Source organism: Varroa jacobsoni, unplaced genomic scaffold, assembly GCF_002532875.2.
Source record: "Varroa jacobsoni isolate VJ856 unplaced genomic scaffold, vjacob_1.0 scaffold_817, whole genome shotgun sequence".
NCBI classification, from domain to species: domain Eukaryota; kingdom Metazoa; phylum Arthropoda; class Arachnida; order Mesostigmata; family Varroidae; genus Varroa; species Varroa jacobsoni.
This window is the reverse complement of record NW_019213719.1, coordinates 29,764-39,701: the sequence shown is the minus strand read 5'-3', so window position 1 is coordinate 39,701 and position 9,938 is coordinate 29,764. Positions and strand designations below refer to the sequence as shown.

Genomic DNA, 9,938 nt, shown 5'->3' with positions numbered 1-9,938 from the left:
TCCTTGGCTTTTTATTTTTCAGTTTGTTCTACCCTGTTCAGGCTTCCTCGGATCGTTGGCTCTTGAAGCAAGCGGTGTTGGACGTAACACCTCCACCCGTTGTATTCGTTTCATCCATCCAATTCTGTTGGTATTTGAGGCAATACTATGAGCAATATAGCCAGGGAAAACCTCGTAGCTGAGAGGAGGGAGGCGGCTCTTTGGAGTCTTATGTCATCGATTTATGTAGAATCGTTGGCGAACGAGGGGTTCAAATAGGGTGTGGCTGAAGTTACCCCGTTGAAGACACTCTAAGAACCCATGACCTTTCGTACTTTCGTCTGGATTGGAACAGACGAGGAACAAAATGGGATCTATCTGTGAAGAAAAGTCACGCAAAGGATGTATCGTCAATTCATTATCGTTTGATATCTTCGTAGCATATCCGAATATTTGGCGGATTGTGAATACTGCTTGTCTTTAACAGAGCAAGTGGTAAGACAAAATGAAGGCGGTGAAGACAAATAAAAGACGGCTATCGTCTAATGTGTATATAGAGACATGCAATTCGCATTTTCTCAGACTAGTATATTGTGTTATGTTATAAAGTATCAAAGGTATACGCGTTCCATAAAGATAAGCAGACAGTTCTCGATGGCAACTCTTCCCTACGAGTTGATTAAAGATCATTGATTTGTCTGTCCTTATTTTTGCAGTCGTTATTTGTTTTATATGATTATAATATGATGTTATAACGCATAATGAGAAAACTATTTATAATCGTGTGATTATATTTATATTCTGTAAACAATTGGTTCTTACCTCTATTTGTTTTGATTCAAGCACATCGACCCGAAGAGCAATGCTCATTTTAAGAGACTAGACTAGAACGAAAGTGACGGGTGCAACGACTCTATCAGGGTCAATTCGATAACTAACGATGATTTTTAGAAGATCAGTCAAAGCCTTGACGATATTAGGGGTTATGTACGACTTCTGCTGATGCGTAACTTACTTTTGATCGATGTTGCGAGGTTGACAGAGGCATTATTCATAGTCTCGTTCTATATTTCATACTAGAAAACACCATCACTGCAACAGAAGAGTATCGTAGACGTCGTGCGGTTTCGGCCGAGTTGTGCTGGAAAAATCCGATTGTGGTCCTATTTATTGAAGACGACGAGAACTTCACGAACATTTCAGAGAATTGTGTCGTAGTATCTTGCCTTGTCGCCTGCGTATTGTTTTACACATAAGGCTGGCAGGCATCATCGTGTGACTAGCGGATTAGCATCGACCAGCATCGATTTGAATTCCTATATTTAGGTCGTCCGAAGTTAACTCTAAATATTCTGATAATATAACATAAAAATCCATATCCGCATTTGCATCGTCTAATTGTACTATCAGGCTGTCGGAAAGCAGTCTGTTCAGGATAATTAAGCTTAAGGACACTTAAAACGGTAATGGTTTGAAGCTGGGTGCAAATCACTTGGTTTCGCGCGTGGAATCAGCTGTCTGATTGAGAAACTCGAAGTATTTATTTAAGCTATTGCATTATCTAGGCTATATAAGCGAGTGTTCCGTAGTAAGCAAATATGTAAGCGATATAGAAGCTAATTTATTACTCTCTCGCATCAGGGGCTGTTTGTCATATCAACTCCAATAGTAAAAATTACAATGTCTCTAACAAAACAAAAATGAATTAAAAAAAATACGTTATCCGCCCGAGACGTTTCCCTATCTACATAATTGCCACAACCGTTGATACAGCAAACCTGAGCGTTGAACGTTTGTGAATCGTCGCACTTTGTTTCGCTGAAATAAGGTCTTTTACACCAAACGCTTTCGCGTGACGATTTTTCTCAGTAAAATCGATCCAAGCGCTCTTCAAGTCCGAGTCAAAGCTCTAATTAGTTTCAACGATTTTCAACTCCAGTGAAAACGATAGAATTGTTATAATATTAATGTAGATATCAAGGCTTTCATCACAATTCCTACTTTTCTTTAGACGCAGTACACTTAAGAGACGATTTTTGTTTTTCTTTAGTACTCTTTGTTCATGCTCTAATGGCTGCATGTACCGCTTTGTAGGCCCTAAGTCCCTAATACCTATATACCTCTCACGATGTGCAACGGCAAATGTCATTTTCTCTGTATGCTGTCCGGCGCTCTTATAAAGCGCACATCGGATAAAATAGCTGGAAATCTCTAAGATACCACAAATTTGTGTGCTTCTTTCGATTCTTTCATCTATGCAGCATCGATCGCTGATGATATTATCGGCTGTTGTTCACCCTCTTCTTAATTCAGTTGAAGAGCAGCATTTACCTGTAAAGGAGGAATCATGCTGGCTTCGGTCCTACTTCTATCTTTATGATTTGGTCGCCGTAGCAAAGCGGAGCTAAGTGCCTGTATCGAACTCTGATTCGTTTCGACATGGAGGTTGGCGACAGCTAACTGCCATAAGGATTCTGCCCTGCTGAAATCCAGGTACAACTTAGCAGAGGGTACACCTTTATTTTGTTAGTTGAAAAAAGATTTAATTAGACTACTCCTGAAAAGCAGTAAAGCAAATGATAGCAGGGAAATGCGCTTTTTGACACAGTAAGAAAACGGCAAAAAATGCCTTTACATTCGGAAAAGCCGTCTGTAGCCCAAGTAAACGTCTCAGTCTTTAAGACGATGTGTTGTGGCGTCTCATTGTGTTTTGAGATAGTGAAGGCCCATCGAGTTTAGCCTGTGATGTTTTTTGATTCCCTTTGGTCTGTTCAGCCGAGGCACTCTCGTTCACTGACAACTTCCCACGTAGAAATTGCGCAGAAGCGCCACTCGATCAATTCTTGTAGTTTGCCTTCAATCCCTTCCTCATAGGTCATTTGATTTCGAACGTTTCCAGTAGTCGACTTTCTAGTCGTGTCTATAGCTTTACGACTCTTCGAAAATTTCTTTGTGTTATATTTTCCGAGTTCAACGAAGCCTTTAAAGGCCCTAGTCCTCACGACTCGCCGAGCAAGTCTTGCTAGACCTCGCTGGCTGTACTTCTCCTTTCGGAATGGTGACGACATGTTTCTGAACGTAATTAAAACCAGCTTTGTTTGAGAGTCCCAGAATACAATTTTAGATGGACGGGTGGGCATGTAGCATGCAGAAAAATCACCTGTGAACTTCTCAGTTTGCCGATCTGCTAAGAATGTTTTTAGACTATTGACAGAAGAGCAAATCGTTATCCGACACGATGTTAAATCGTAATAACGGTAGGCCGAACGTCTGTGTCGTTCTTTGGATTCGCTTGCAAAACAAGCATTCAGAGCTTCCTGTTTCTAGGTGCATATGGCTTGTGTCCAAGAGGGCAAGCATTGCGGGTATGTATTGGTCGATAAGCCGTTGCCGCGTTTTTGCGCATATATGGTGGAAACCAAATAAAAAAACAGTATCAAGGATACTGTCTAATGCTCATTGAAAGAACTAGCATAAATGCAACCTAAATATTAAGTCCCCTGTGTGGTACACTGGTGTTTATCTACTAAAAGACATGTCATAGCTTGGCAGACAGACTCCGTTTCGTGCTAGTAGCCAGTTTCCCAGAGCGACGCTTAACTGTAATACTGTACAAAATGTTTACTTATTCAACACGCGAAAAATAGAGCTCGAGTGAATCTCAAATACGATACATATCTGGTACTAGCACTCTCTTAGCTTCAGTTATCTAATTATGAAATGCTACAACTTTACCTTTCATATAAAGCTCATGTATTCATTAATTGAAAATGTATTAATGTATCTATTTTAACATTCATCGAAGAATATAGCTTGGTCCACGGATTCCACGGTTTGAAAAGATTTATTTGGTTTACTATATGTCTTTTCCCGGTGGCATTCGCCTATCGATGGCAACGATACCTATACGTGTAGAGTAAAAACCCATAGATTTAAGCACGCTTCTATTATTATTACCCGTCGAACCTGGGCCTATATCTAATCAGCTCCGCAGTCCATTACATCCGTTATGCGATATCACAGATGTTGTGTTGTTCGCGCTATAAATTCCGACTTATATATCAGTTCGGGTTGGCTATAGTCTGCTACGGTTCCAGCAACCGATGGTCTAAAAAGCCCAAGCTAAAAGAGGATTTACAACAGCTATATTTAAGTTCTCAAGTTTTATAACGATGCAACCAAGAAAATGCCAACCATTTTCCCAATATATTCAGCTGGGAGCGCTCACTGACACGCTATCCTCGGAATCTTCTTTTGTTCTTTCTTGTTTTCCTGTGCTCGCACTTTTTTCTTCTTTAGCTACTTTTGCTGCTGCTATCGCTGGTAATGTGGACGTTGATCTTCTTTTCATTACACAAAGATATTCGTTTGCGACTAGGAAGGCAATTTGGAAACGTAATCCAATTTCTTCTTCTCTTCGAACCGCATCAGCGGCAACAGGGATTTTCAATTAATTTCTATTTGGAAGAAGATTCCTATACAAGGTTATCTCATTTGATAACAAGCGCCCTCATACCTCGTCCCTGTACCGACATTCTAACTGACTCCACTGATGATGGCGTTCACCTACTGTGCGTGTGTATTCTTCTTCTTGCTCTTTATGTGTTCTCGTGTCTCAAATCGTGAGTTCGCAAAAAGTCGATGATCAGCTTGTGGGCGCACAGAATGGTTCCGATGGGTCGTTTTCGGGAGTCGACCTTTTCATTGATTTTTAAAGCCATCAGGGGGCAAGTCCCCTTGTTTGATCACATTCGTTGGTATACTGGCAACCAGTTCTCTGCGTCTCTTCAGCTCAAACACTAGCGAGATCTCTAGATCTTCGCCACCCATAGTTCTCTATTGTTTTCCCCAAGTCATTCTGGCATAGCCGATTCCATTTAGGTTCGGCGGAGGATGGCTTCGTCGGTCAATACGACCGTACTTCAGGGCTTTGTGCGTTTAGATCGAACGTCGGGATCAAAGGTGCGTCTAGCCTCATTTCCGACGTTTTCCTTAGAGGTTCGGCTAGTGAAGGTTCACTGGGTTCTGTCTGAACGCTGGCAGTCGGTGGCGATTCACGGGTCTAAGACCAACGATTGCTTACCTTGCTGTCCTCTCCTGAATAATTGTTTTAGTATGAAGTAATATCCTAAAGAGGGCAAACATCCCTCTGCTTTTCCGTCTGCTTAAAGAACATGAATAAAGCGTCGATAATAAGGGAAAAAAGCTACGTGTTGCTAAGGCTCGTCAATGGACATTTCACGTGCGACAGCTTGAGGATGACTCTAGCTCCCTTAGATGCCAGACAGCGTCGGAGTCGGCCATAGGTTGCAGTCAGTTGTCCCGTTGTTTATGTTGCATCCTGCGGTCTAAATAGCTGGTTCTATGTTGCTTTAACCAGAAAATAGCATAGAGAGACTGTCAGAGCGTAGAGAGAAATTTATCAATAATCGGCAGTTGCCGCGACCCTTTGCGCCTCCCCTCCAGAAGGTGGTCCGGTCTGTGGCATTTTCCGATCTGGCACCGATCGACGTCGCAGCAATTTTTCCGAGTTTGCTAGGAAAGATCTTACTGCAGTTCCTACTCTAGCCAGTGAACTTGTGAAAAAAGGCATCGTGTCTAGGAAAAATTGACAGGAGCAAAGGTGAGACTCAGCTGGGGCCAGGTAGAAGACGAAGGCTACCAAGTATTTTGAATCTGACTCAGAAGGAAGGGCAATTAAGTTGAAAGTAAGGAAGCCTTTTCCCCTGCGTGAACGACGTCGGGAACAACCAAAACAAACGATAGCAGTCGTCAGTTTGCGGGATTTTCTCTGCGACTGTCCTCGTTGCTACGTCTGTCAATACGTCGCCCACCCACATGCACGATTTTGTGCTGTTTTGTGGTAGATCAGCTTGTGCATTATCGGCCAGGGAATAGAAGCATACAGATAGGCATATATACAGAAAAGATCGCATTGGTTAGAAGTGCTAGTCGTCATGACTGTTTGTGTCGAAACACAATTGAATTGAAGGAAAATTAAGGTGTTCTTGATTGTGTAACACTTTTCTGATGTAAATTTAATAGATTATTTATGCGTAGATCCTCGAAACATCAGCCTTTGCTTTGTGCTTAGTGCAGACTTAGTTATTCCCCACGCCTGTCACGATTCCGGTTCAATTGAGCGTATGGGGACATATCACCATCGAATCAATTTTTAGCGCATCTATGAATCAGTCACAGTTAGAGCGTATCTTTAGCGAATGAAGGTTATACACCCTAATTCTCCTACCCAATGAGACGCAAACAGCTGTGAACTGTCAGGTCACAACTTAAAGTCCACACCTTGACGTGCTGCTTGTTATTGTGAAGAAAACAAGCTTGAGAACAACGATTATTGCTTTGTTATAGTTCCTTTCGTAGACCAAACAGCAAGTGATCAAAATACAAGGTGGCTTCATTTACTCCACGTCGACAGCAAGCTTTCGTATTATTTAACTTAGAGTGTTAATGTCCGCCTGATGGGTGATGCTTCGCAGGTCGAAACTGTACTCACCTGACTACCATAGCTGTTGACGTACTTCTTCTGAGCTCTCTTGCTACCAGTTCCAGCTTGAGGTCACCAAAATCGGGCTCCAGATCGTGTGTGCCCTTCATGCACATTATCGGCATTTACTGAACAATCTCATTTTATGGGAGCAATGCCCTACGACTATGTTTACCGGCTCTAAAATTATGACTTCCTCACTATTTAGCGCAAGATCTTTTACTCTTTACATACACTGAAGTCAAACAACAAGTAAACTTCTCCATGGTAAAGTGGCGTCCGTTTATGCGATTATGTTGAAATAGCAAATGTATCATTCACAGTGATTCATATAATGGCTCTTGAGCTGGATTCTAAAAAGCCGTCATTGGTCAGGTGGTGTTTAGTGCAACTTGGCAAGAGAAACTTATTGCACAAATGGACTTACTATGAAATACACAGTCGTCTAGCAGGAAATTACTCGAATAGATTAGATCACATTGAGGTTTACTTGAGTACCGATGGGAGAAGTCTACTTATCACCCGAACAATGATGACAAAAGACACTGGCTACCTTCCAGTACAGAACAGTAATTATCCATATCTCGAACGTCATACTTACAGTATGTAATAGTTGAATAGTAGATTCTATTTTTCTGCACGGTCTGTTTGTGAAAGGTTTGTCAACAACAGTTCCATCACCTCAAGCCTTTTAAGGTACGAGCGATCGTGTGAGAGAAGCGTATTTCGGTGCTGTCTTCGCAGAAGAATGAAAGTCACTGCCAAAGGATCTGAAGAGTTGATCGTTTAACTGTGACTCATCTGGAAACGGGGGGGGGGGGGGGGGGAAATTAGTTTCGACAAAATAGGAATTTTCGCGAAGGAAAAAACGTTATTAGGAAAAAAAGGACGCAAAGGAAATCTCTGTCATAAACGTTAACCCAGAATCAACTGTACCGGGCAAATAAAAAGGACGAAGTCCGAACGAAATCAAAGCTATGCCGGATATAGTGGCAGGATGGTAGCTATATGTTTATTTATATCACCAAACGAACGTTTCTCGTGGAACAATATGATACACTATGTGCTTATCGTAGAACGGACTCGATCAGTTCGAGCCTTATTAAAACAGTAGATATACTGCGTGTTAAAAACCAGCAAAGTCGTGACTTGCAAGCAGTTTTTAGCCATTGCATACGGAAAACATCTAGCTATTTGGGACATTTCAGGTAGCGGCAGTATAGCTATTCATTTATCAACTATCAAATGAAATATTGCCGCATTGGTCGTCACCTTATTATAAAATTTAGGAAGCTTTATGTGCTCTTTGCGAACTTTGGGACACAGGTGTGTTCGTAAACTAAGTGCAAGAACCGTGTCGTATTTGGCTAAAAGATAATTCAGAGATCCAGAAAAATGCAACTAAATAGAAGTTGATCTGATCGATTGATATGTTATAGAGGTACACGAAAGCAGACGGGGATACATCTTCAATAAACGACTACTTAAAGGATGTATCATGCGAAAAGGAGCAATGGCAAACTTACCCTCTGAGTCCAATTGGTACATTAGTTTGTATATGTTGTGTGTTCGGCTAGAAGTGCTTCCGAATGAAGTGACGGCGTGTTCCTATTATCTGAGTAGATGTTACCGTACGCTTTGTGCGAGTACGTCTTGTTACCACGATCTACAACGGAAAATACGGGCTATTACTCCAGCGTCAATCGAAGGACCCAAGACGAAGCTGCAGAACCCCGTATATATATAGTCAATGTGTACACTTTATGTATACATGTTATACTACGTATATGAAAGAGCCAAAACCTGTACCATCAAATGGACACAGATCCTCCTCGCCTATTTTCCAGTGGCGCCAACAGCGCTCCGTCCTTTAGAACGTTACATAAACTAATCACCAGCCTTGCCAATTCATACGACAACATTACTGCTATTCTAAGACAGAAGCTATAAATGCCATATATTTAAGCTCAACTTACATTTTAGATGCACACCTTACGCTTGAAGCTGCTTAACAAATGCCAAAATGGCCCGTCCATTGAATATGTTTGGAAGTAGCATCAGCTGCGTGCCGTGTAAGACAATATTGAAATAAAAGTGATTCAGTTACTTGGTCACTGTCAGACTGAGAAGACTATAGTCAGACGCCACTTATTTTTACTTACCCATGCATGTGTTTTAATAGCAAGCTAAGCAAACGAGAAAGCAGAAGGTACGTAAATAGTTAATTTTACTACATACATGCTACATGGCGTGAGATTTTACCAGCTGTTTATGACAATATTGGAAAATATCGCCGGTGAGACGGTGCGTGAAACTCAAAACGCATTCATTGTATAATATGTGCAGAAATACAAATACGGGTACTCTCAAGAGATTTGGACCCGTTTCACCTTGTTTTAGTACGAGCATTAATCTATTATACTGGATGTTAATTACTTATTTTACCAAAATGTGGCCGCCAATTATTTTTTATAAATTCACTGTTTCCCGCCGAAACGACCTTTCCACCACTGCTAAAATATTACATCGTAATGGACTCGTTTTGATTTACTACGGTAACGTCATATGCCATTAGCGTTCAAAGGTATTTTTGGAAAAAGCTTTTCTAAAAAAACAATGCTCGTTTATAGATATGTATGGTCTAATGCGTAAAAAAGTAAACGATCTAATTTTATCTTACAAAAGAGTGGATGTTCAACCAGTTGTCAGAGCTAGACGTATGGAGTCGAACATTGGGAAATGCTTTCCTTGTAGCATGTGTAAATACATGGAGCAACTCGCATCAGTCCTTAAGGAATATGTGCACACTGTTCATCGTCAATGACTATATCTTTGGTAGATTACAGGCTAGACAAGTGAGAGTTAAAATGGTCGCCCGGTAAAAGGCTGACGTTTTGAGACGCGTCGATAACCATTATCTCGGATGCCCTCTACAATAGGCCATTGAAACGTCGGGGTTTGCGTCTCCACCACTATAGCAATACAGTGCTATATTTTGCTTCAAAAATATTTTTTTAACGTGGACAACTTTTGGGCTTACTAGTTATGATAGAAGAAGTGCGCCTCTCGACTATCATTTGCTTACATTTGTGCGAAAAAAATGTTTGCTGATGGCTGCATTTTATTCAAAAAGTGTCCTTACTATAAATGGAAATCAAACTGTGGCCTTCTTCAGCTACAGTAAAAGGATGTGTTCCTTTCTGAAGTAATACAATCCGCTCTACCTAAGAGCATCGAGGTTACTTACATATATATTTTTTTAACCCGTTTTAAAACAGTTGGTGAAATTCCCTCGTCTTTAACAGGACGTTAGCAGTCTTTAACAGGACGGTGCTTACAACTGCCAGGCACAAGGGTCATGATATCGGTCCCCGGAGTTATTGCGTTTGGATTCAGTACAGATTAGTTTACAGATAGTGCAGTGAATAGATTCGCAAACGAGCCCGTTGTATTC

General features: G+C 41.2%; 1 long non-coding RNA gene across 1 annotated transcript; it reads right to left on the bottom strand.

The window, feature by feature from the left end:
- Positions 1 to 6,499: 6,499 nt before the first annotated feature.
- On the bottom strand, positions 6,500 to 8,178 carry LOC147752995 (uncharacterized). The gene is made up of 3 exons (XR_015312539.1): positions 8,011 to 8,178; positions 7,086 to 7,285; positions 6,500 to 6,588 (listed from the first exon to the last, which is right to left on the bottom strand). It is a non-coding gene; the product is annotated as an uncharacterized LOC147752995 (long non-coding RNA).
- Positions 8,179 to 9,938: the final 1,760 nt, after the last annotated feature.